Source organism: Rattus norvegicus, chromosome Y (assembly GCF_036323735.1).
Source record: "Rattus norvegicus strain BN/NHsdMcwi chromosome Y, GRCr8, whole genome shotgun sequence".
In the NCBI taxonomy this organism is placed as follows: Eukaryota; Metazoa; Chordata; class Mammalia; order Rodentia; family Muridae; genus Rattus; species Rattus norvegicus.
This window is the reverse complement of record NC_086040.1, coordinates 20,622,072-20,647,094: the sequence shown is the minus strand read 5'-3', so window position 1 is coordinate 20,647,094 and position 25,023 is coordinate 20,622,072.

Genomic DNA, 25,023 nt, shown 5'->3' with positions numbered 1-25,023 from the left:
CTAAGACAGGACCCACAGCAGATGGACGTAACTACAGGGACCTAGACCAGCCTCATATTAGTAAAACAATAAGGGGGAGATGTGGAGAGCCGCAATAACATTCGCCACCACAAGATGGCACTGGCTTCCACTGCGCCTCACATGGAAAACAGGGATAGTTTTTGCCATTACAAGATAGCGCTGGCCTCCGCCACGCCAGCCGATTTCCCTTCAGGAAGTTAACTGTGTGTACATGTGCAAGAGTGTCTTCATGCCAGGTCTTTGCCCACTCCAGGGCATGCGTAGGACATCATGGGTAAGCAACCAATCAGGTGTGAATGCGCCGTGCTAGGGTGTATATAAGCCGCGCTATGCAGGCGCCCCGGGCCATCTCTTTAAGATACAATAAAAACGTTTTCCTGCAGAAGGATTCGTGTGTCCACGCGTGTTCTTGCTGGTGAGACAATAGAGCAGGATATAAGAGTACCCCTTCATGAATGGAATTTGACATCAAAGTGAAGGTCTTTGTGAGGAAGAAATTAGAAGGAATTATGCCAGAAATCACACTTTATTTAAAATCAAATGTGACAACAGAACAAAGAAGCAATTAAAATATTATTAAGTTTGACATTTTGAAAACTCTTCTGGAGATTGCAGGGTAGCCTCAGGCCATGGTTTTTGGCTGGCAGCACCATTGACCATCCAGTGTTTTGGTGGAGGATTTTACATCAAAAGCCTTAGCTTTAGTACAGAGGCTAGGTCCAAAATAGAAATCATAGTCAGTCAACTATTAGGCAGTTATTGTGCTCCAAATAAAAGGAAGAGTTAATTTAGTGATGATATGGTGATGACTCTAACTCATTTCAGAGTCCTAGATATTGCCAGCATTTAGAAAAACACAAGACCCATTGTCAAACACCAGTATTCTCCGCATTGCCCACAGTCACCATAGTAATATCAGTGGTGAGCTCTACAGTACGATTTGTTTCTGTTTCTTTTGTTGCAGCATATAAACCTTGTTTCTTTGACTCACAGAGAAGTTTCAAATAAAATAATGAATAATTTTTGCATTGAAAGCTATTGGTGGCTTGTACTTGTTAAAAATGAGGACCTCAAGCAATCTTCACTCGGTCCTCTTCTTTTAGGATTGGGGTTGATTCGCTTTTGCTTTTACTTTTTGTTTCATTTTGTTTATTTTTTTTCTTTTTATTCTTTTCTACAAGCAGAGACCAAGGAGTGGTCAAAGAATTTCAAGTACAAATTCAGGTTGCTGGAAAGAGCCCAGTTTTTCTAACAGGTCCACATTGTTAGCTGTACTAGGTTTTTTTTTTTGCCTTTAATGTTACCCATTTTCACTTTCTAGGTTCCTTTTATCCTGGCATAATTAATAATATATATATATATATATATATATATATATATATATATATATATATATATATATTACTTGTATTTCAACTGTGAAATTCTAACTGCTCTATCTCCCTCCCAAAACGAGAGACATGGATTGAGTCTTGTTTGGTCTCATTTTGATTCATAGATCGAGAATCTTACTGAGAACACTGAAGAGCCTGTTCCCAAATTGATTCTGTATAGTTCAAGAAAGATGCTCTTGGCCAACCAGTTGTGAGGATATCTAGTATTCCTGCAGGCAGGCTAGTAGACACAAAGGGTGGGGAAAGGATTTAATACTTCAGATGGAGTAAGAGCTACCAATAGTGTGAGATCTAGTATGGAGTGGCTATTGGTGTAGCAGGCAGGATGATAGAAACACAGTAAGATGAGAGCATACTTGGGGTGCTGAGCTATGATAATATCAACTGAGCAATTGAGCTAGGGCAGTTTTAGAGGTATTGAGAAGGAAGTAAAAAGGGCAGCTTGCTATTTGTTAGAGGCTTAAAAAAACCTGACAATAGAGCTAAAGCACATCAAACGTTCCCAAGTGTATGTGGCTTTCAAGTGCATTCTAAGGGAACATGATCAGCTCTGGTTGCTTGGTCTTCTTGGAGTTTAAAGGGAGGCAGTAGGAACAACCTTCTGCAGAGTCTTATGAGAGCAATCCACCACCATAATGAGCATGTCCTAAGTCACCTGGACTATGAGAGTTAGAACTGCCCCACATGTATCTTTTGATTATAACCATTTCTTCTTTGAGATCTTTTAGTGTTCCATTTGCTCAAAACAATTAGTGAAGAGGGTAAAATGATTCTAAAGGCTACACTTGGTTGTCAACTATTCATCTGAGATTAATTAAACCCCAATGATAGAGGGAATATGTGAAGAATTTATGCATAATATAAGGTCAATGTCAAATGTATTTCTTATGTGGATCTTTGGAATAGGATGTTGCATCTTTACCCTAGAACTTTATCAAGATCTATTTTTTATATTTTTTTCAGGCATCTTCAGACACATCCTTTTGAGGAATGAAACCTTCTCACTGGATATCATAGAGGGGGCCTGCTTTTCAATGATAATTTAATGTCACCTCAAAACATCAAAGCAAAATATCAAAGTGAGAATGGAATAAATTTATTAGGACAGTGTTTTGTAAACAATTTCTTTCACAAACAGCCTTGGAAGGAGAGTTCTGAAATTTTGCATTTCATATTTGATTTTGCTGGTCCTCTGACAGAATCAACTCAAAACTGTTTGGGACTTTATGGGCAATAAAACATTACAAACAGAGCTGAATCCATCACATGCTCTGCCATATGTAATAATATGGCTAGAGTGAAGAACAACTATGCTAAAGCTATTCATCTGTTTTTCAAACAACGTCCTCATACAAGTGTGGACTTCTGTGATTTGTTGGATGGATAGGTTGAGAACACTGGCTGAAAGCTGCAAATGCAGAAGTGGGATGGTACATGCTTGGGCCATGAAGGCGTGTGTGTAGATTATAAACAACTTCACAATATTCATTGCTTTAATAATTACTAGGAAGTTGACTTCTTTAAAATCACTTCAGCAGACCACCATGGTAGAGAAACAGTAACTGATTCCCTGTAGTTATAAATGCACTGGATTGTGAAACATGGACTTAGAGGTAGAGAAATGTCAGCATATGAAGACTGGATAATAAAACCTCTGTTTTCTCTTAAGTTTCCCTACCCCATGGTTTTATGCAAACAACAACAGATTTTTGCCTTGCAGAATAGAATAAAAGCCAATATGTTGAAAATCCCAATCATTAGAAAATACTGACATCCTCCTTGATGCAGATCATCTCCCAGGTGCAGTGTCCTCAGCATGACTGAATGTCTGCTGTCAGGATGGGCTTTTACTGCCACCCCTTTCATAACTGCAGAGCTCCAATCTGCTTCAGCCACGTCATCATCTCCTCATTCTGTTGCACGTAGATTAGATCACTGTGTCTGCCTACTCAGTCTTTCTCTACCTTTAAAGCCCAAAGGAACTTTTCTCACTCCAGTGAGCTGTTTAAGTAATCTTGAATCGCATTGGTGTTTTTAGTGGTTGTAATGTCTTCAAATCCCAGAAGACCATGTTTGCAAAGGAGTTGATGGAGGAAGTCTTGGGTATTTCTGAAATATGGGCAGGTGGAATTGATGAACAGGTCCACCTTCCCAGACTAGATCTTGCAGTTCACATGCACCTGAGCCATGCTGACAGGGTGTAGCCTCCCAGAAAAGAATGTTCAGTTGAAGATACTGATCTGTTTGAGAATGCCAATCCCAATGTATTCGTAACCAAGTATTCTATTTGAATCCCCATAGAAAACTTGGAAGAGAGAAGCATTTACTTTTTCATGTTTGCAGTCACAATGCTCCCAAACCCTCACAGACATTATAACCTACATACTGAAGATTTATCCATATACCAATGACCAGATGAGACAACTAGCCTTTTCGACTAATAAACTAATGGATTCTATGACTTTACAAATAGTCAGCCATTGTTAAATTATGTGGTCCATAATCTGTGATCATTTTGACTAGTCTGATTTCTCTGTACAGAGAGATTCATACTTTACTATCTGTTGGAGAACACCAACTACTACACCAGGTATCTAGTGAAGACCTTTTATGGTAGTTTGTCTCTAGTAAGAGTTTCAGCTCAGTTACAAATTTCCAATGGCCACATACCCTTATTCTGATTTTCAAATGATGCTTTGATACAGTCCTTCTTATTTTCTATAGTTCTTGGCAACAGAATTCAAATAGCAATAATAACCAATCAATGAAATGCACAGTAATCTATTTGCATTAGTACATCAGAGAGAAGGATTATAGAATAAACAAGAATTGGAAAACAAGATGTCCTTCCTTCTGAAGACCAAGACCAGGAAACCTGAACTACATAAAAATCTGAGACAAGTTGTCTGAAGTGTGTTCTTTCCTTCAATCATGGGGCTAATAGTGAAGGAGCTTAGGTCAAGAGTTGGCAAAAATTACCTTAATTGCTGAGCCAGGTCTACTGCTGAATACCTCATTCATTGACCTGAAGAAACTCTGTATCCATCCTGCTATAATATGTATATATCTATGTATCATTCATAGAATGGACACTTTACTATTGTTTGAAAGCAACAGTTTGTCCCTGGAGATACACAGTTTCTTCTTTCACACATTATTTCACAGGCTGATGGTTGGTCTCATAAGTTCATTCCGGGAATTGCTTTACACTAATCATTCAATGATCTGGAAGAAACAGTTTTTAATGTTGTGAGATCTACTAGAATAATATCAACCATCATTTTCCCTTCCCACTTTAGTACTGAATCATTCTCCACTAAAGGTCTGTGGTCTCAGATGAAGCCAGCATCTCCAAAGACTAATCTGAACATTGCTCTTGGCACTGCAGTTATGATACATCAATGTAATTTCCTTACCACTTTCATCCCCATTAGATTTTTTCAATTCTTCATTTCATCCAATGGGTCTAATCTACATCATCACCCAGGATGAGGTTTGAGAGTTTTGCTAAAAAAATAAAAAAATGAAAGAAATAAAAGGAAAACTGCAAGCTTATTTCACCAATTGACTTAGAAAACTAAAGTATTAGTCAGGGGAAATAATAGTGGAAAGACTGAGATGATGAAGTTTCAACTAGAAGCACTTCTCTCCCAGATATTAGTGTAAGACACAAACTGTACTATTGGAATCCAAAGCATGGATGAGTTTACTCTGAGCTAGGGACACAATACTTTTCTTTCCCTTCTTCTTTAGGATCTTTTTCTTTTAGACAAAAACAATAAATGCAATGAGCTCTCAGGAAAACAACTGGGCCATTCCCAATACTTGGCTTTTGGAATAAAGAAATGAATGATATAAACTCTCTGACTTCCAGGAACCAAAGGAACAGGGAAGTCCACATGCTTCTGAGAAACTCTCAGCTCTTGATTCCCATATGGGAAAGGCTCAGATCAAAGCTATCTCTTAAGTTACTCCACTCAACACTTACGAAGTACCCACAGCATTCCCAAGGACCACACATTTCTCCCTTGTTTTTATACCAAGGCAGAAGGCCAGGTCCCTTCTTTCCATCTTGTTGGTCACTACAGGAGTAGAAGCACTTTGTACTCCCTAGGTTTGTCTCCAAGTTCAAGGAAATGTCAATTGGCAGAAAAGGGGGTTAGAGAAGAAGGGGAAGGGAATGGGTAAGGATCTTATGGGCAGGAATCTGGGAAAGGAAATATTTTATATTTAAATATAGAAACATCCAGCTAAAAAAATAAAATTTCCTAAAAAGTAAAAAAAAAAGAAATATATAAAAGAAAACTGACAACTAATCACATCTATTGACTCAGAAATCTAAAGTGGTATTCAGAGTAATACTAGTGGAAAGACTGATATGATGAAGCCTCAAACAGAAGCATTTCTCTCTCCCAGATATCAGTGTCAGGCACAAACGGCAGCATAGGTATCCAAAGCATGGTGGAGTTTACTCTGAGCTGAGGACACAATACTTGTCCATCCCTTCTTCCTTAGGACACTTTCTTCTAGACAAAAAGAATAAAGGCTTTGAGTTCTCAGGAAAACAATTGTGCCCTTCCCAACACTTGGCTTTTGAAATAAAGAAATGAATGATATAAATTCTATGACTTCCAAGAACCATAATAACAGGGAAGTGAATATGTTTTTGGGGGGTTCCCAGCTTCTTTACCCATATATGGAAGGCTCAGATCAAGACTATCTCTCCAGCATTCACTCTCAATCTGTACCAAGGACTCACTGAGCTTTCCCAAGGACCATGTAGTTCTTCCTTTTTTTATACCAAGAAAGAAGTTCAGCTTCCTTCTCCCCATCTCTGATCTCTTTGTTTTCACTCCCAAATGGCTGTTTACTCTGAATTTGAGTTCAATTAGTAAACACTATAGGTACTGAAGAAATATCTGAGAGGGAGTTGCAGTCACGGCAACACTTGTGACATCACAGAAGCTAGGGCTTTACAGGTTACAATAGATTCTTCAGGGAGGGCCTAATGATTATGTCATTGAGACATGCCAATGCTTACCTGTTAAACAGCTTTCCTTACATTGACCAGATTTGAGGGTGCCCATTCCACGTATGTCTGCTATGACACAGTGGAAACCTATACATACTCCATCTCTCTAAAGGTAGAGGCTTCTCTTTGCGTTATTAGTGGTTACATTCTCGGGATGGAGAAAGTTAGTCAGGGGCTTGGCATGGGTAGAAAAGATTTAGGAACCTAGAGTGGAGGAGATTCTTCTAGATAATATTTTTAATTCCAGGTTCATTCCTGTGACATAGAGTTCAATTTTCTTGGTTATCTATATATCACAAAGGCCAGTATTTTTCCTACCGACCTTTAATTAAATGAATATTGTATTTCACTTTCTTATTGTACTTTCTTTGACAGGGGACCTCATAAATATTCCTGAATGTGTACTATAAAATTCTGTTTTCCAATTCCATTTTCTGCAATTATTTTGACAACAAAGTGTGCCCAGCTATAGACTGAGCATAACAGTGTAAATACTGTGTACTCACTTCAAATAATAAGCTCCTAAATGCTTATTTTATACAAAAATTACCAGACATCAGGAAAGCAAAGGGAAACATGGACTATAGAATTCGGTTTTCTAGTCCCATTTGATATCAATTTTGCACTACCTATATTCCTGTGTTCACATGGCCAGACTTGAGGGTTTTGGATGTTTTACCATTATTTTTTTTAAGTATAAACCTTAGATACTGGAGAATAGCAGGGAGAAGAATGGCATCATTACCAGTCAAACCTCAAATTGAATATGTTCATAATACAGGAGGTAGTCTATTTGATATTATCATTTGTAATTTCTACATTCTTGACCTAGTTGGGCAGAATCTATGATTTCATTCCACCTAACCACCTAGCTGTAGGAGCCACCAAAAGTATATCTATACATCTGCCACCAAAATGATATAAAATTCATGAAGCTAAGAAGTGCATTCTGCCAGGAACCGGATATAGACCTTTCCTGTGAGACACAGAGTATGTCAAATATGTAGTTAAATGATAGTGACAAACCCATGAACTGAAAATTAAATTCTTGTTGGTAAATGTTGAGAAAGGATTACAATAGCAGAATGGGGGCTTTAATCCCCATAAGAACAATGCCAATGAAGCAAAACTTTCTGGTATTAAACCAATATTGAAACACAGCACATGGACAGACCAATGGCTCCAACTGCATATGTAGCAGAAGATGGCCTTGGTGGGCAACAATGGAAGAAGATGCCCTAGGTCCTCCATAGGTTTGATTCCCAGTTCAAGGAACTGTCAAGAGCCAGTAAGGGTGGTTATATCCTCCAATGATAGGTGTCCTTCTATTCTGTAACTGCCCCTCACCTGTACTTCACAAATTTAATGGGGATGTGGTTCTGGGGAAGTCACCTGAGTTCTGAGTACAGGACTAGGCAGCTGTACTTGGAGCAGTGGATTAGCATCAAAATAAAGAAAACTTCAGTGTAAACATCCCCCTTTTTGTCCAGTTAAACAGTCTTTCATTTCTATATCAATTGAGTGCAATTATTACTGTCTATAATTTATAAAGCATATGATATACTCAACACCCAGTCCTTCACTATACCAGTTAGAAAGAACATTTAGTTCTTCCTTCCAGCTTCAGAAAAGCTTAAAATATATATTATGTCTTGGCAAGCTTGTATGCTATCTGATAACTATCCAATAAAATATGTACATTCAGAGTTATACAGCCTGATAAGCAATGATACTATAATCAGTCTCCAACCCCATCAGAAATTTGAGAATGACCAAATATCTATCCACAAAGGAAGCCTAAGAGGACTCCTAGAACACAGAGGTTGTAGAAACAAATCTCCACTAGTACAGTCCCCTGTTAGCAACATTTGAGCTCGTCTTCAGCCTTCTGTCCCAAGATCAACTGAGAGACTCTTGAAATGCAGAATTGGAAGGGCTGATTACCCTGTATTGGCAGGGATTATGAGTCAAATCCTCTGCATAATTTGTTCTTTTCTGGATAGTATAAATCTGCAGATGAAACAGGCATTTTTTCCAGTGAATGCCTAGCCACAAAGTATTGCCTCTCTTGGAGGTAGAGATGTTCAAATTCTTCATTAAATCTGCCAAAGGGGAACAGTTAGGAGCAACTAAAGATAAATAATAACTTTAAATCTCAAATTTTGTGGATTTCTGACATTTTTGAAAACCATCTATCTATCTAAGACAATCTGGTCTGTTGTCTTTATATCTTAATATTGTCTTGAAAGTACTCTTACAAAGTGAGAGCCATGACTTTGCTCTTTGAATCTTAACTCACAGGTGTATTTAACTCAGACGTTTGTAATGACAACAATATTAGGACTGGCTCTTGTACTTTAATTTTTTTTTTGTCAAGTAAATTCTGTACCCAAATAAAGATAAGATTAAGCTTAGTTACCAAATGTGATTCTGACTGTATAACTCAATCTATGTTATTCCTCCCTGCTAAATTTCAACCAATTTTGAATTATTTACAAAAACAACTTTAGAATAACCACTTCCAGCCCCACCCCAAAAATTCCAGGGAATTGAGATGACGAAACCTCCATAACCTCTTCAAGGTGTACATGGGTGTTGAGATATCCTTAGGGGTAGGGGGTAAGGAGAATGAAACAAATTCGATAGCCGATATGTCCTGACTGGACCCAGCTGAAGTCATTGAGACCAGGATTCCAAGTAGGTACACTCTGCAAAATACAACTCTCAAGACAAAGGTTTAGAATCGAGATATCTTTTTGTTTGATTCTCCTGAATATATGTTTTCAGGCGGTGTACCGCTATCAAATCTGCTCAGTATGAATCTGTGAGCTTTCCACAGCCTAATCACAATTTTTAAAAACACAAGGATAAAATCTTTCTCCCAAAATACTCTGTTCCCTAGTCTGAAACCAGAAAAGCTTGTATCTTGCACTCTCTCCCAGAATAATAATAAAAGCATAAAACTCAAAGTCACACCCATCTGAAGATTAAACAATTTTTTAAAAAAACGAATTTATGTAAACAATGAGCCTGATATCACTCTGTACTGGGTGATATCAGGAAATGAACCCAAAGTTCCCGTCGAGCCCACCTTAAGAGAATTTGAGCATCCTATTTTGGTAAATATCAAAAGTAACCACAAACTGTCGCTATCCATATAGTGGGGTAATTCATAAAATTAACCAAATACAATTTAACAATTCTAATATCAATAAGCAACACATCAAACGAGGACTTTTTCCCAAAATATCTCAATCTGTTAAGCTCTCTACCCAAAGCCACATATTTTTCTTTACCCTTATATCTTCTACAATATATGTCTGCATTCACTTTCCCTGGTGTTACAGACATTTCATCACAACTCTCTACCTGGTAGTGACTAATTTTTACCTAAGTTATGAACAGTAGATGAAAATCCCTACCTGATTCAGGTAATCTCTCTACTCTCTTCTTTGTCAAAACACACTAATCACTTGTTAATAATACCTGAAAAAAAAAGACGTATTTTATGTAACTAGGATTTCCCCCCAAAATTCCCTTGGAGCCAAAGTTAAAAAGAATATGAGTATCCTGAAAGACTTTCTAAACAATTTTCTTTAAAAAGCAGCTTTAATTTCTTAACTCTCTGAGCTGACATTACTTTCACACAGCACGGGACCAACAGCCTGTCAGGCCAGGGTGCTTTCCCATTTCTTTGTTTGATTTCCAGCCCTTAAGTTATCACATGAGTTAATATGGAACCAGTGCCCTCTTACATAGAAAATAAAAAGGTTCTCTCAAGTTTTATGATTACTAGTGGATTCTCGCGCATCACCTTGGTTTGCCATCTGTTTTTGTAAAAAAAAAAAAAAAAAGAAAAAAGAAAACTTGTCTTTTACCCTGCTATCACTAGCACCATAGTGTCCCAATATATCTGGTAGATATCTGAGTGAAAACACATCTCTACTCCCTGTCGTGCCAGTTTCCCTTAAAACCACACACTTTCCTATATTAAAACCCTCACATAGAAAAACACACAACACAATAATTTTGACCCAATTGATTAGATATAATTGCCCACTTAAATATGCAAAGCACTTTACCATCCATCTCTTAGGAACATTAATAACAACCTGTAAATAATCAGAACAGAATCTTACCCTCACCTGCCATGGCTTCTCACCCTCTCCTCTTCCTATCTCTCCTTTTTCTTCTAGACCCCTCCTCTTCCTTCAAACATTTCTCTCACCCATCCTTCTTTCTCCTCCAATGACAGGCCTCCTTCTGTCCTGTACCTGACCCTCACCTGTACTTTACAAATTCAATGGGAGGTGGTTCTGGTGAAGTCACCTGAGTTCTGAGTACATGAGTAGGCAGCTGTCCTTAAGGGAGTAGAATTAGCATCAAAATACAGATAACTTGAGGGGAAACTATGACAAGTAGTTTTGATATCCTAGAGAAATCTTTCAAGCCATGTGAAATTGCAAATGTGATCATGTTCTAGTTTCTTCTCGTGCTTGATGCTGAAAAAAGTGATACCCAATACTGTATGAGAACAAGTATTACATAGTACACGTAAAGAAAACAAATTGCACCCAAGGCCAACATAACTTCATAAGTACGCAAATTGTTATAGAGTAAAAAATGTAAGCAAAGTAGTTTTCTCATTCGGTTTCCCTTCACTGTAGGCACCAATTTCAATTTACAGAGAAATGGTTAAATATCATATTATTTATTTTTAAAAGTACTCTAATAAGAATCTTTTAAAAAGCACAAATCTAAACATCTGTGCAAAAAATATTATATCTACTTTAAATTATCAGAATGCACACCTGTGATTGTCAATCCTTATTGAATCCTCTCAGTAAGCTGAGGGTACAACTGGGACAGAAATCAGTCCTCAACAGTCCAGCCTCTGTGACAGTCACACCATTAGCCTGTGTGGCCATTGTTCTTGATTCCTGATCTTAAAAAGTCTAAGCCTTTCCAAACTTCAATTTGTTCCCTAATTGTTTTTTTTTTTTCCATTAGAGGCAGTAGTTAAAACATGTTATCCAGGTTAACGAACAATTTTATTTTTCCAAATGCTTTTTAAGTGTGGTGGTCGTCGCTCATTATTCTACATTTCCTTGGGTGTGGGGGGAAGCATTGGTCTGGCACAGAGGAAACTCCTAAAAGACCTCAACCACTATTATTGCAAATGCCAATGATATTGCTCCCTGAGTTGTGGGAAGCTCCATGAGGATTTTTATGTACTTCTTAGAATAAGAGAGATATGAGGGGAACAACCGATCAAAATGCTGCATGAAGTTCTCGGTACACTTGGTCCTTGGGGCTATGACTCACCAAGGTGCAAAGAGGCTGTGCTAAAGAGTGGGTCATACCCCAGGATTTCTGAAACGCTGTGCCATTCCTCCTTCACAGCACTTGGCAATACCCCATGTCAGAACAAATTTTAAACCATGCTTTTACCCTGGATAGAATTTCAAATACTATACTGAATACGGAGAGTGGGCAGCCTTACCTTGTCCTTCACTTTAATGGAATTGCTTTAAATTTCTTTATATTTAGCTTTATGTTCATTACAGGCTTGCTGTACATTTCTTCTACTATGTTTCTCCATAGGACTGGTCTCCCTTATCACTCTCACGCTTTTAGCATGAAGTGGGATTGGAATTGCTTTGTCAGCATCTCATGAGATTATCATGTGATTTTTTTTTCTTTCAGTTTCATTATATAGTGGATTATACTAATGTATTTTTCAGAAATTGAACCATCATAACCTCCCACTGGAAATTAAAAATTACACACCATAACCTACGGAAGGGATCACATACTCTCCTGTATACTCTAACAGCGCCCCCCCCCCAAAAAAAAACAAAAACAACATGCAAACAAAAAAAAAAACATGCATCCTACACAACAGATTTTATACTAACATACACACTCAAAAATCCCACCAAAAAAACCCGAAAAACCAAAATACATGCAAGCAAGAAAACCCTGCCCCCACAACATCAAAACAGCATGAAGTAAACATCACTGGACATTAATATCATTAATCATTAATGGCCTCTATTCAACAATAAAAGGACAGAGGCTAACACAATGGATTTAAAAACAGGATCCGTCATTCTGTTGCATTCAAGAAACACACTCCAGCACTTGAGATAGACACAACCTCAGACTAAGGTGTTGGAAAAGGTTTTACAGGAAATTGAAACAAGAAACAAGATGGTGTAGCCATTCTAACATCCAGCAAATCAGACTTTCAATCAAAAGTAATCAAAAGAGATGGGGAAGGACTCTTCATATGCATCAGGGGAAAAATCCACCAAAATGGCATCTCTATTCTGGATGTCTTTATGCCAAAGACAAAAGCAGCAACATTGGTGAGAGAAATAATTCTGAAGCTTAAATATCATACATAACCTCACACATTAATAGTGGGGGACACCAAAGTCCTACTGTCACCAAGGGTAGGTCAATGAGACAGAAACTAAAATAAATAAATAAATAAATAAATAAATAAATAAATAAATAAATGTAATTAACACTCATTTCAAATAAATTGACCGCACTGATATCTACAGAATATTTCACATGAACACAAAAGTACACTCTTTCTTTTCAGTACCTCATGGAACCTTATCCTAAAATGACCACATTCTCCCTCACTAAACAAGCCACAGCAGATACAGAAAGACTGCGCTAACCATTGGATCTTCTCAGATCACCATGGATTAAAACTGGACTTCAACAATAAGAAAAAAGTCTATAAACTCATAGAAATTAAACAGCACTCTTCTTAAAAACCACTGGTTCAGAGAAGACATGAAAAAAAAGTGTTTCTAGAATTCAATAAAAATGAAGACACACCGTTTCCAAACTTAAGTAACTTAAGGAAAGCAGTGCTAAGACGAACATGCACATCCAGCTCAGGGGGCTTTCATAAAGAAACCAGAGAGACCCCACACTAACAACTTCCCAGCACTATTGAAAACTCTAGAATAAAAAGAAACAAATACATATTAAAGGAGGAGACAGCAATAAAAGATCAGACTTGGGGTGAAAGTGATCCATCAGAAACAAAGACAAAGAAAGATCATCAAAAGCAATAGCTGTTTCCTTGGGAAATCAACAAGAGAGATCAACCCTCAGACAGATAATGTACTAGGAGGAGAGACAGCATCCAAATAATAAAATCAGAAATGAACAGGGAGCCGCATTGTTGGACAATGATGAAAGTCACAGAATCCTCATGTCTCACTTCAAAAATCTGCTGTCTACACAATTAGAAGCTCTGAACAAAATGGATGATTGTGTAGATGGATAACACTGACCACAGGTAAACTGAGGTAAGATAAACTATGTAAATAGCTCTACAACACCTAAAGACACAGAAACAGTAATTAAAAGTTTCCCCACTGAAAGAGCCCCAACCCAGATTGTTTGAGCGCAGACTCCTACCAGATTTTCAAAGAATTCTCAACCTACTTCAAAACACAGACACAAGAGGAAAATGCCAAACTGATTCCATGACAGCACAGTTGCCCTGACACCTAAATCACAAACAACTCGACAAAGAAAGAATTTCAGAGGAATTTTCCTTAAGAACATTGGTGGAAAAAATACTAGGTAAAATTATAGAAAACAAAATCCAAGGATATATGAATCCCCGTTCAGTGCCATCATGTAGGCTTCCTCCTGAGGCTGCAGGAATGGTTTAGTCTTTGAAAATTCATCCAAGTTATCCACCCTATAGGCAAACTCAAGTGTAAAAAAAAATTCTGCCCTCAGCATTTCACATTAACTTGTGAGCTACACATGGAGTTAAGTTTGTTGAAGTTGCATATCATGCAATATATATATATATATATATATATATATATATATATATATATATATATATATATATGTGTGTGTGTGTGTGTCTGTGTGTAAAAACACATATATAAAATATTATTATAATAAATTAATATATTAAACAGTCATATACTAACATTATCATAATCTAAATATATTATATTAACATATCAAATTGTTATATATCAACATTATGATAATATATAATTAATATATATTATATTGATATATTAAATTATTATATATTGTATCTTGATAAATTATAATTTTAATATATTATGTTAGTATATTAAATTATTATATAGTAATAATACTATACTTCTCTTACCCTCTTCTGACCCTCTATCTAACCACACCCTCAACCCTCCAATACCAACTTTCCCTTCTGGCTACCTGTCAAAGGCTCTAGCATTTACTGAACAGTTAAATTGGGAGAAGATTTATATGCGATCTTCTGAGTCCATGATAGAGGTCTAGTCAGGGAAAGCACTGTTGAGGACGCAGATAAATATCAGGATACAAATACCATTTCCTGAGGGAAGATCAAATCAAAATATTGACTTTGCCTATCTATCCAGTGGATTCTAAGAAAATGGGGAATAGTCTTCCTAAAGACTCAGCTATACTACTCCTGACCTTATATCCTAAAAGATCTCTGCCATACCACTAGGACATGTGCTCCATTATGTTCCTAGCTGCGTTCTTCATAATGAGCAGAAAATAAAAATAACCCAGATGCTCTTCAACCAAGAAATGGCTACTGAAAATGTGGTTCCTTTACACAATGAAATACTAAGGAGCTATGAAAAATAAGGACATTGTTAATCTTCAGTCAAGTAGATGGAATGAGAAAGTATTGTTCTGAATGGGATAACTGAGACACAAAATAACTTGTACATATTCTCTTAATAGAGGGTATTAGCTATAAAGTACAGAATTCACACACTACGATCTATGGAACCAAAGAGGCTAAACAAGATGAAAGGCCTAAGAAAATGCTTGAATTTCACTCAGAAGGATGAATAAAATAATGAGAGGAGGCAGATGGAAGGAAAGGATTGGGTGGCTGAGGGGATGGGACGGGAAATGGGGTTTGAGAATCATTTCTTGAGAGAGACGGGCAAGAGGGACAGAGGGCCAAGAGAATAAACAGAAATCAGTCATTTTCAAGGGTGGGCGGTATCTCTATGATTTGCCAGCAATCTGGGATGGGTGAGGCTACCCCGGCATCCATGAGTGTGACTTTAGCTGAGACTCGTTACAGGAGGGATAAGGATACTGAATGTTCACTTTCTGTAGCCACGGGGGACCCAAGGTGGAAGGTATAGGACACAAACTCACTCCCAAAATTTTGACCCAGAAATTGGCTTCTCTATAATAGATATAGGGACAGAAATGGAAGAGGAAATGAGGGAATGGCCAAAGTATAAGTGGCCGGATGTGAGACTCATCCTATTGGCAAACGACAAACCCTGACATTATTAATGGTCCTTTCTTGTGTATGCAGACCGGACGGTAGTGTTATTGTCCTCTGCAAGGCTCCACCGAGCAGCCGACTGACACAGAAGCATAGGCACACGGCCAAATATCGGATGGAGCTCTGTGACTCTCAGTGAGTCTCAGTGAAAAGCTGAGGGAAGGACTGAGAGAGACAGAGGAGAACAATGGTCTTCACGTGGGGTCACTAAACCTGTCGCCTGTCTGTGGATCCTGTTCTCCTACCCGAGCTGCGTTTTCAGGACCTGGTGGGAGACGATGAATCTAGTCCTGCAGAGACTTGATGTGTCAGGGGAAAGGGTGCACCCAGAGGGGTAATCCACTCTCTCAGAGAAGAAGGGTAGAGGATAGAAGGAGGGACTGTAAATGGTGGGAGCCTGGAGGAGTGTGGTGCCTGGGCAGCATTCAGAATCGTATCTGGTGAATAGGTACAAACATTCTGGCAAGGAGGGTGCAGGGAAAAGTCATCACGGGGCCGGGGTTTGACATCATGGCTGTGGGGAATGATATCATTGGGTGGATCATGATATCATGGGGTCGGGGAAATCACATTATGGGGGCGGGGTATGACATCAATAGGTGGGGCATGACATCATGAAGCTTAAGAAAAAATAGATGAAACTAGAAAAAAAAAATCAGCCCGAGAGTGAACTGAGACCTAGAGACACAAACATGGCTGGCGTTTACCTATGCATGATATCACCTGTGAGATAAATCATATTCTATCTACAATCCACAAATGCAGAGGGCACAGGAAAGGAGAAGGCCTGTGAGTGGGAAAGCATTGCCCTCCCTGAAAGGAAAACTGGAACAGATTCTGTGGCTGAGTGAGGGCGACTGAGGACAGGAGCAGAGGGTCGGTGGGCAAGATGGAGGGATAGCGCGGTGCAGAGAGAACCGGCCAGAATTAGAGGACATACGGGTTAATGCAGAAACTCGATGAACTGGTTAATTCATGGCATTTAGAGGGCGACCTTCCTGAGGATTTAATCTGATGGAGAACGCAGAGTCTGAACCTGCAATCCATTGAAATCGAGCAAGCAAGACTTCAAGGGTGGGAATGGGACACATTCAGTGGAGTCGGTTTCTGAGGAGGTCAAGTGCAGATCCCTGAACAACAGACCGAGGCTGGGACAGAGATTTAAGAAGCTCAACCAAATGAGGCCTCCATCAATGTAAATGCACCCGAAAACCCCTTCCAGCTCTCCAAGGTTTGTGTAGTCCTTGTTCACCTTGAGTAAAATATATGCACACAGTGCATCACCAAGTACCTTCTAAAAGAACTGTGACACTGAATTCCTTGGAGGAACCCCTAACTCACTTGCAGGAAGACCAATATTCTGGTTCCTGGGGCCACTTCATCCTTTCACACCTGGTGTGCCCTTGGATACTCTAAGAATCAGACATCAGAGATGTGTGTGTGTGTGTGTATGTGCGTGTGTGTGTGTGTGTGTGTATGTGTGTGTGTGTCTGTGTGTGTGTGTGCATGTGTGTGTGTATGTGTGTCCGTGTGTGGTGTGTGTTTGTGGGTTAGTCATGCATAAGCTAACCATCCTCACACAGACTGTCTGGGTTTGTTTTCTTTTGGGAAGGTTGCCGAATCTTTCTCTTGTCCTAAGAAAAGACCACTCTGGTTCTCAACTCTCGCTGTGACGCATGACAGGGTGAGTGATTTTTATGTGTGAGGAAATTTCCTTTCATGGATACAGTAACCCTTGAAAAACACAGCTCAAAATTTACTTTCCTTAGTCCGTGATCCCTCGAGGGCATTATTCCATTATTATTATTATTATTATTATTATTATTATTATTATTATTATTATTCCAGAATTATTCCTTTATATTATTGTCTGCGTTGTTACCAGTGTGCTAAAGTTCACTGATCGTAGAAAGAAAGATTTTGTTTCACGAGGGTCCCATTGGACGCCCATGTTTTGTTCTTGGAACTGAAAGTTTTATTAACATACACCCAAGAGCAAATACATGCAAGTACGGAAAGTTCCTTGGTCTTCTACATGAGAGTGACTCCCTCACATAGTCCTCTGATCTACTTGAGGAACAGAGAATTTAGATCGGCAATGAGAAGGATGGTGACCAAAGACCCACGTTACGGAGAAATACGACAGTTTTTCACCATGTTTCAGGCTTTGAGGATTGGTAGATAATACATAACCATCTTTTCATTCATAGCAGGTATAATCTGAATTATTAAATAACAGAAGGCAGATAATTTTAACAACATATTCATGCCAGCTAATTTAAATTCCCGTATTTTGTCTCTGGATTATTATATATTCTCATTCAGGTTCTTCTTGAAATTATGAAGAAGTGAAAACCGGTATGTGTTTATCTGTTCAGATTCATTTTTTTATCCTTATTAACTTGAGTATTTCTTACTTACATTTTGACTGTTATTCCCCTTCTCAGTTTCCAGGCCAACATCCCCCTCCCCTCCTCCCCCTCTATATGAGTGTTCCCCTCCCCATCCTCCCCCCATTACCACCCTCCCCCAAACTATCACGTCCATTTGGGGGTTCTGCCTTTGCAGGACCAAGGACTTCCCCTTCCACTGGGGCTCTTACTAGGATATTCATTGCTACCTATGAGGTTGGAGTCCATGTATAGTCTTTGGGTAGTGGCTTACTCCCTGGCAGCTCTGGTTGGTTGACACTGTTCTTCATATGGGGTCCAGAGCCCCTTCCAGTCCTTTCTCTGATTCCTTCAGTGGTTTACTGCTGGCATTCGCCTATGTATGTACTGTATTCTGGCTGTGTCTCTCAGGAGAGATCTACATCTGGCTCCTGTCAGGCTGCACCTCTTTTCTTCATCCATCTTATCTAGTTTGGTGGATGAATATGTATGGGCCACATGTGGGGCAGGCTCTGAATGGGCATTCCTACAGCCTCTGTTCTAATCTTTGACTCTCTATTCCCTCCCAAGGGTATTCTTGTTCCCCTTTTAAAGAAGGACTGAAGCATTCACATTTTTATCATCCGTCATAAGTTTCATGTGTTCTGTGCATCTAGGGTTAATTCAAGAATTTGGCCTAATAGTCACTTATCAATGAGTGCATACCATGTGTGTTTTTCTGTGACTGGTTTACCTCACTCAGGATGATATTTTCCAGTCCATCCATTTGATTATGAACTTCGTAAAGTCATTGTTTTTGATAGGTGAGTAATATTCCATTGGGTAGTTGTAACACATTTTCTGCATCCATTCCTTTGTTGAAGGGCATTTGGGTTCTTTCCAGCTTTTGTTTATTATGAATAAGGTATTCTGGACTAAACACATCTGGATCCAGACTCTTTTCGGTTGTGAGACCTTTAATGACTGCCTCTAATTCTTTAGGAGTTATGGGGTTGTTTAAATGGTTTATCTGTTCATGATTTAACTTTGGCACCTGGTATCTCTCTAGGAAATTGTCCATTTCCTGCAGATTTTTAAGTTTAGTTGAATATAGGCTTTTGTAGTAGAATCTGATGGGTTTTTGAATTTCCTCTGATTTTGTATTTATGTCTCCCTTTTCATTTCTGACTTTGTTAATTTGGACACACTCTCTGTGTCCTCTCGTTCGTCTGGCCAAGTGTTTATCTTTTTGATTTTTCAAAGAATCAACTTTTGGTTCTGTTGATTCTTTCTATACACCTCTTTGATTCTACTTCGTTGATTTCAGCTCTGAGTGTGATTATTTCTTGCCTTTTACTCCTCCTGGGTTTATTTCCTTCTTTTGGTTCTAGACCTTTTAGGTGTGCTGTCAAGATGCTGACATATGGTCTCTCCTGTTTCTTTCTACAGGCACTCAGAGCTATGTGTTTTCCTCTTAGTACAGCATTAATTGCATCCCATAAGTTTGGGTATGTTGTATCCTCATTTTCATTAAATTCTAAGAAGTCTTTAATTTCTTTCTTTATTTCTTCGATTATCAGGTTATCATCGAGTAGAGGATTGTTTAACTTCCACGTATATATGTGCATTCTTTCCTTATTGTCATTGAAGACCAGCTTTAGCCGTGATGGACTGATATGATGCATAGAATTATTTCTATCTTTCTGTATCTGTTGAGGCCTGTTTTATGACCAATTATATGGCCATTTGGAGAAAGTGCCATGAGGTGGTGAGAACAATGTATATCCTTTTGCTTTAGGATAGAATCTTCTATAATTATCTGTTAAGTCCATTTGGTTCATGACTTCTCTTATTTTGTCTATGTCTCTGTTTAATTTCTGTTTCCATGATCTGCCCATGGATGAGAGTGGGTTGTTGAAATTTCCTACTCTTATTGTGTGAGGTGCAATGTGTGCTTTGAGATTTAGTAAGGTTTCTATTATGTATGCAGATGCCCTTTTATTTGGAACATACATATTAATGATTTAGAGTTCATCTTGGTGATGTTTTTGCTTTGATGAATATGAGGTGTCCTTATCGTTTTAGAAGACTTTTTGCTGAAAGTCGATTTTACTTGATATTACAAAGACTATTCCAGTTTGCCTCTTCAACCATTTGCTTGGAATGTTGCTTTCAAGCCTTTCACTCTGAGGTAATGTCTGTCTCTTTCTCTGAATGGTGTTCCCTGTAGTGCAAAATGCTGGGTCCTCATTCCATATCCAGTTTATTAATCTGTTTTTTTTTTCAGTGGGGAATTGAGATCATTGATGTTTAGAGATATTAAGAATAGTGATAGTTGCTTTCTGTTATTTTCGTAATTTGAGGTTACTTTATGTTTGTGTGCTTTCTTTTCTGTTTTGCTGTGAAAAGATTAATTTCTTACTTTATCTATGGTTGTACTTGCCTCCGTATGTTGGGCTTTCCCGTTTATTATCCTTTGTAGGACTGGATATTTAGAAGGATATTGTGTAAATTTGGTTTTGTCAGGGAATATTTTGGTTTCTCCGTCTATGTTAATTGAGAGTTTTTCAGCTTACAGTTACCTGGGCTGGCATTTGTGTTCTCTTAAGATCTGTATGATATCGGTCCAGGATGTTCTAGCTTTCATAGTCTCTGGTGAGAAGTCTGGTGTAATTCTGATAGGTTTTTCTTTATGTTATTTGATGTTTTCCCTTACTGCTATTAATATTTTTCTTTGTTATGTGCATTTGGTGTTTTGACTATTATGTGACTGGAGGACTTAATTTTCTGGTCCAATCTATTTGGAGTTCTTTAGGCTTCTTGTATGTTCATGGGCATCTCTTTCTTTAGGTTATGGAGTTTTCTTCTATGATTTTGTTGAAGATATTACTGTCCCTAGATACTGGCAGTCTTCACTCTCTTCTATACCTGTTATCCTTAGGTTTGAGCTTCTCATTGTTTCCTGGATTTCCTGTATGTTTTGGGCTAGGAGCTTTTTCTGTTTTACATTATCTTTGACAGTTGTGTGGATGTTTTCTCTGGAATCTTGTGCTCCTGAGATTCTGTCTTCTATCTCTTGTATCCTGTTGGTGATTCTTGCATCTATGACTCCTGGTCTCTTCCCTTGGTTTTCCATCTCCAGGGTTGTCTCCCTTTGTGCTTTCGTTATTGTTTCTATTTCGATTTTTAACTCCTGTATGGTTTTGTCCATTTCCTCCTGTTTTCTCATTTTTCCAGTAGTTCTTTAAAGTATTTTTGTGTTTCCTCTTTAAGGGATTCTACTTGTTTACTTCTGTTGTCCTGCATATTCTTAAAGGATTTATTTATGACCTTCTTAACATCCTCAAAAGTCATGATAAAATGTGATTTTAAATCTAGATCTTCCTTTTCTGGTGTGTTTGGATATCCAGTGTTTGCTTTGGTGGGAGAATTGGGCTCTGGTGATCCCAAGTAGTCTTGATTTCTGTTGCTTGATTTCCTGTGCTTTCCTCTGGTCATCAGGTTGTCTCTGGAGATAGCTTGTCTTGCTCCTTCTGACAGTGGCTTGACCGTCCTGTAGGTGTGTGTTTCAGGAGTGCTGTAGAAGTGTTTTACTGTTTTCTTTTAGCCAGTTATGGGTACGGAGTATTCTGCTCTCAGGCACATAGTTAATCCTGTATACTGGCTTTCAGCTGTCCCTGTGTGTAGGAACAAGCAGGATCTTCAAATACTTCTCCTATGTTCCTCTGTGGGTGTGTTTCACAGATGGCACAAGGTGTTTTCCTGTTGAGTCAGGAATCTGGTCAGAGAGTAGTCTCCTCTGGTTTCCCAAGAGTGTCTGCTCCTCTGAAGTTCTAGTTCCCCCACCCTCATGATTTGGGTGCTGGGAGCTGTTTGACCAGTTCTGTTCAGATCCAGGCACAGTCTGGAACATGGTGGTCCTGCAGCTTTACTCCTCCTATATTCCTATGTCCAGAGGCACTACACAATTTCCTCTTGGGCCAGAGATGTGGGCAATATTGGGCATAAGTGTCAATCTCTCCTGCCCTGTAGTCTCAGTATAGCCTACACTCCTGGGTGATCATCTCTCTCTCCCACAGCATCAAGGTGAAGGGAGTTATGGGACAGGATCATCGAGGTTCAGGTGCCAACTAGAAAACTGGAAGTGCCCTGTCCAAATGGAAATTCTGCCTTTGCTTGTCCTGAGTCTATCAAGCAGGAGACTTGGAGCTGAAAAGATGGTTTCACCTCTGGTCTCAGGCCTAACGTCACTCCTCGGGCTGACTTTCAGTTCTCCATGAGGGCAGCAAACAGAAATGTCCTGCCCCTACTGCTCCTATGTCCCTGTTCACAGGAGGCCCAGATGGAGCTTGCTGTTTTTTTTTCTTATGTCAGTCATGTGAGCAGAGTTCTCAGGGGTCTCTGCCCATCTGATGGCATATGTTTTCCCCACCCCACAGGAGATTTGGGTGTAGGATGCAGTTGGGACCAGTTCAGATCCAGGTGCAGTTTGGATTGCAGGGCTCCTGCAGCTTGACTGTTCCTATATTCATGAGTCGAAAGGCCCTCTGTAGTTGCCTCTTGGGCTAGGGATGTGGGCCCAGGTGGGCAGAAGTGGCAGTCTCTACTTCCCTGAGGTCTGAGTATTGCCCACACTTCTGGGTCATCAGTTCTCTGTCCCACAGTGTTTCCAAAGGAGTTTTAAATGTTCATACCCTATCCTACAGGTCTCCAATCTTTCCAATTCTCCTCCAAAGAGTGTTGAACAAGACCCCTCTGGTCAACGGGAGGTACAACAGGCCCCAACAGACAAAGAGGTCTGCGTAATTTCTCTTAAAGTTAATCTCAGTGATTTTCATATTCCACAAATGGATTAAGTCCTGCCCCCTCTCCACATGAGACTTTAATAACTTCGCCAAATGCCAAAGCAGGGCAGAGAGCTATGTGCACTCTCATAGACAGTGAAAGAAGTCCCCCATCTCCATCACAGCCCCTTGTGCAATCTGCTTCGTGTAAAATGAGTTTGAAAGCTGATTCCGCTGACAAAGGGTATTTCAGAACTTCCCTATTAAACCAAGAGGACCTTCAAAGCCCTCCACTATTAAAAATGGGCTTAAATCATCACTTATGATTGAAGGGGGACAAAATACAGTCACAAATCCCCAAATGAACCTCATAACACACATACCAGCCCAAGCAGAGACAAAACTTTCTGCATGTACACCATTAGATCAAGGACCATTGACAGTTTCAGAAGGGGCTCTTGAGAGTTCCACATCCACAAAAGATGTGGTAGAAAATTCTGAGTCTACCCAAGGGACACTTGTGCCTTATGCACATAAAAAATGTGATCTAGCACCCTCACCATCTCCCCCAGTACTTCCAATGTACCTATACAATGGAGAATTATTCAAATATCCTCTGCCACCGAAAAGGTCCCTCCGACTTGTCACCAGGAACAAAAGAGCCAAGTTTAACACAACACACAGTCAATGAGTCATGCAGAGTCCATATTTATATAATGTCCAGAGAAGACAAAACATCCCCTACCTCCTCAGGGGACTCTAGGTCATTCTGTCATGAAAGGAGAGGCTCCAAAATTTTCCACATATACATCAGAAATGCTAGAATTTCCCCAATCTGAGCAGGATTCTCTGAGTAGTACTCTATCTCATAAAGAGTCTATGGGAGAAGAAACATCTATAAAAGGAGTTCGAACCAAAGTCACATATTTAGAAATGGCTTGTGGATGTGACACATGTACAAAAGATTTTCTAGGACATATTCCATCTGTAAAGAAGGTTATGGATCCAACCATATGTTAACCAGGAGTGGGGGAACATGATATGAAAACACCAGTTTCTCTAGCATCCTCGATATCTGAGGAAAGGGATTCCTTGTTTTCCATTTGTGCAAAAGAATGCATATGACCTCTGCAAACTTCACAGTAGGCTATTTGAACTTCCTTAGCTCCCCAAGATCAGGCCATCTTCCCCAACTACAGAAGATGCTACACACTCTTTCATATATGCACAAAGTGTTTCCAGTCCTTCTTTATACCCACAAGCAGACCCAGAACATCTGCCAAATACCTCAAAGGCTCTGGATTTTACCTTACCTTATGAAGGGGCCTTGGCACCTGTTTTGCCTATCAAGTAGGCTAGGGAACCTGACACTTTTATTCGAAAGTCTGTTTCCACTTCTCCAGCAGAAGAAATTGTTCTTGGAACTTCCAAAATTTCACAACGCTATCTAGAAACATCCTTAGCTGTTCATTAGGCTCTCAGACCTCTCACATATGTCCATGATGCTCAAGAAGAAGACACATCTTCAGAGGTAGCTCTAATACCTTCCCCCCATTCTTACATCACAGTCAGGATTTCTACACATATACATGATACATTAAGACTTTCCTCATCTGAGAAGGATATCTTAGGATCTATTGAATCTGAACAGCATGCTTACAACTATCCCCATTTTCCCAAGTAGATATATTTCACATGTCCACTCTGGGGAGAAATAGTCGACATTCTCCCTCTACCAAAATGGATCACAAGCATCCAATTTCTAGAAACACAGGGTAAGATTTGATCCTTCTGATGGAGTCTTGAGAAATTTCTCGTCTAAGGAAGACAGTTTCAACCTCCCCCCTTCTGCTAAAAGGGATCTTGTGCCATCTTCTGCTGCCAAACAAACACCGAAAGCTATAACTACTCCTCAGGTGAGTCCCACAACTACTCCAACTGTACAAAGGGCCATGGAATTTTCCAAAAATGACGAAGGAATTGTGGAAAGTTGCCAATCTTTACAAGGGCATGCTGGACATTCCATATTGTCCCAAGATGCTCAAGTAACTCCTCCTTCAACCAAAAAGTCATGTTCAACATCTGCCCTAGGGTTTCAGGG